Source organism: Charadrius vociferus, unplaced genomic scaffold (genome assembly GCF_000708025.1).
Source record: "Charadrius vociferus isolate BGI_N301 unplaced genomic scaffold, ASM70802v2 scaffold136, whole genome shotgun sequence".
Classification (NCBI taxonomy): domain Eukaryota; kingdom Metazoa; phylum Chordata; class Aves; order Charadriiformes; family Charadriidae; genus Charadrius; species Charadrius vociferus.
The window spans coordinates 1,058,345-1,062,003 of NW_009648960.1; positions in this window are offsets into that span (position 1 = coordinate 1,058,345).

A 3,659-nucleotide genomic window follows, 5' to 3' on the forward strand; every position below is an offset into this window, starting at 1 on the left:
TAAAACCAGTAAGTAATGGGGTAAAGCCAGAAGTTTGAAAAATGTAGCATTCCTCCCCTGAGAGCACACATGAATCATCACAGCAACCAGAAATGAGCTGAGAATTTCCCATTGCACCCGCTGGAACCAGACTGGCTTTGGCCACCTCCGCTCCAGACAATTTTGGCCCCTGTGCCTGGTCAGGAAACCAATTTGGCTACAATCCTTTCTCACCCTGGGCTCCAGTTGGGAAGGGAGGGCTTTGCTGACCCAAGAGGGACAGTGGCAGGGTGTCTCCGTGATTAGTCATAGCCACCCGCTCGGCAAGAGCATCGCTGTGTGCAAAGCCCTGGGGAGCTGAGGGCAACTGAGGCTATGGAGGGAAAGGGCTGAGAAAGGCAGAAGGGAGCAAGGATAGGGGCTGTGGAGAGGGGAGATGGCTCCATGCAAGGCTGGAGAGCCCTGGGGGAAAAATATCTGACATTTGGCCCATTTCCCTCTCCACAAATGAGCACGAGAGGATGAGGATTGTCCCTGGAGCCACAGCAGTATTGGCCCACCCTGGAGCAGCAGGGACATTCCCAGTAGTGGGACCTGCATGGGGTGGACAGGCTGACAAGCATCTCTGGTCAGTTCATCCTACCTCGCCTTGAGGGTGAGGGCTGCTACCAAACAACCCCCAGCCCTGGGAGCATGCCTCAGGAGCAGGAAAGGGGCAGTGAGTCACCCCCTTAGCCAGACTCCTTGCAGGGTCCTATTCATGCACCCACCTCCTTATGCCCAAGCAGCTCCCCAAACCACCACATGCCCTCCTCAGGGCATCTACCCCAGTGCTTTCCAGGACATCCCGGTCCCATCCCACCAAGCTGCTGCTGCAGTGATTTCAAGGCATCAAAGGCAAAAGCTGTCCTGCAGCATCAGGGGAAATACTCTATTCAGTGCTTTTGAATGAATTTAATTCTCTTGCACTGGTGAAGCCAGAAGTGTCCCTGTGCACCTGCAGTGCATGGGCTCGGAGAGGAGGCTCCTGGTGTGAGCAAGCTGGTTGCATCGCTCTGTTTTTCCAAGTGCAATGCAAGCCTGGGGGTAGCTTTCCTCTGAGGACCCCGCTCTGCACATAGGATGGGTTTTGCCCAAAATTCCTTGAAAACTCCTCAAAGACTAACACCCCGCTGAGGAAGGGAAACAGCACAGTAGCCGCTGAGCCCAGGCTAAGGGCTCCCGTGTGGAAGGCAACACTTACCCCTGAGTGAACCCCCAAAAAAGTTGCTTATTCCAGGATTTTCCACTCCGAAGCACCTCTCACCCTTGCTTCATGGTGTGCCGGCCCTGTTCAGCCTTCCCAGTCTCTGCTCGCCTTGCTCTGTGGGGTGCAAGCACCGGCGGGGCGAGGGAAATGGGGGTGTGCTGATCCCTGCAAGACAGCCGCTGCGGGTCTGAGCGAGGCCAGAGGAGGCGGCTGGCGCGGGAGTGCTGAGGGGCTGGGCGATCCGGCGTCGCAAATGGGATCCAGATGGTTGGTGCTGGCGTTCCCGGGGCTGAGGTCAGAGCTGCTCATCACACGCAGTTCTCCCCCTCCCCCGGCTCTGGGGGACGCCTCCGCGCTGTGTGGCTTCCCCTTCCCGTGCTGGCCCCACCGTCTCCAAAACGCTTCTCCCTCTTATTGGCAAGACGAAAAATACATATATAAATGTAAAAGCCCCACAGGGTCGCAGGAGCTGATTTAACTATGCCTTTTGGTCAGGAAAGGCTGGACTTGGATGTTTGCAGGAGCCAGGATGTGCCAAAGACCACACCAAGTTACGCAGGGCTTTGGCAAAGGGTCTTTTGGAGATGCTTGAGGCTGCAGAAAGCTCAGCCTCTCCCCCTGAACAGTTAAGAGCATCAGCACCGAGGGAATAAGTCTCTTCTTAATGCGGTTTCCTATTTACATGTAATGGGGTTCTTTTACCTGCCTAGATGGGGATGAAGAAGTGGGGCAATTATGTTATAGCATAACTTATAAATAAAAGTTTGCTCCTCAGCATAAGGATAAATATTTTAAAATATATGTAGCCTAGTGGAAAGTTTCAAGTAAAAGTTTGAAAGTTCCTGACCAGTGATATTTTTTTTTTTTTTTCAAAACCTACACACTGTGAAAAGATACCTTTAACCTTTTATTAGGCAGAGCCTATGAGGCAGATTTGGGGGGCTAATTTTATTCTTCTGCCTTGACCAACAGCATGCCACTGGCCAAAGTTAAACATTTCAGTCTGGACTGGATTGTGTTTTGCAAGAAATGATGGTATGGAAACATTAATTCTTATCTCTTGCCCTTGTTTGGTTCCATATAAGGCTGGAACTGAGATGGCGTCCCTGGAATCAAATAGTCAAATTCTCTCCATTTCAAATGAGGATTTATTATGTTTGCTCTAGGTTTTGTGCTGTTTGAAAGACTAGCCACATAAAGAAATAGCTGGAATGCTTCAGGAAAGTGCTGAGCCCTTGAACTGATGCAATAGCTTGTTTTAGAAATGGTGCTTGGCCTGGCGTTTGCAGAGACTGAGCACCGGCATCGCAGAAGGATCCAGCACACGCATCCCCAGCCGTGTGCCCAAAAGCAAGCAGGATGTCATGTTCATCACCACACTCCCCCCACCCCGCCCCGCCAAATCTGGCAAGATGGGGCTCAAAGGCAGGGTGTTCCCAAATAATAAATGTGCCTGGCAAAGAGAGCTGCAGCTCCTCACTGGGTGTCGGCGGGCAGCTGAATAGGGGATGGAGGAAACGGGGTCCACTGGAAAGCAATGACAAACACATAACAGTGGCCAAGATGGGTGAGAGACAGCTACTAAAGGATAAAATGCATATCATGGAGGTGCATTTTGCTGGCAGAAATGTCCAAACCAAATAGTTTTCCTTCTAAATTTGGTAGCGAGGGGAAGAGCCCAACTGGGATGCTGCAGTGGCACCAGGACAACCCCATAAAGCAGCAGCACATGGCCACGGGTACTCTCACCTCATTGTCAGCCTCCTACTGAACAGGCAGGCGCAGGCAATGTGCTGCGCTGTATCTTCTCCGCCCTTTGGGCTTTCAGGCTATCGCCTCTCCTGCACATCTCAGCCCTGCTGTCACCTGTATGACTCACTCAGCAACAATTACATCCACCAAGTGGGGTCCAGCTTGCTCTCATCAGTGGAAATCTGTATGGTTTGGTCATACAAGCTCAAATGCACCCAAGATCTGTGTTGTCATTAGTTCACATAACCTTCAAAAACCAGAGTTTTCTGCATGGCAACGAAGGAACATGGGAAAACATTTTCAACTGACTGGCAAAAAAAAGAGAACAAAACTCAGGAACCCCAGAACTGTAGTGAAAACCAGCCAAGATAGAGGATCAGATATAAATAATGTAACAATATTGGCAAAATGCATATTACCTGCATTGTATGCCTATCGCAGTTCGATTGAGAACAAACTCAACCTGGAAGTTAGAATTTATTCTTTTTGCAATTCAGAATTTGTCTTAATATGGTTTTAATATTGAAGTGACTTTTATCAAGCGCTCTGATAATTAAATGAGACTACGAGAGGTCTTAAATTTCCATCTGACTGCTTTTATGACTGTATTAACTAAGCTGAAGGTTTTCCTTTCCAAAAAGGGGTTTTGTAGTGATGCACCGGCGGGGGGGGGGGGGGG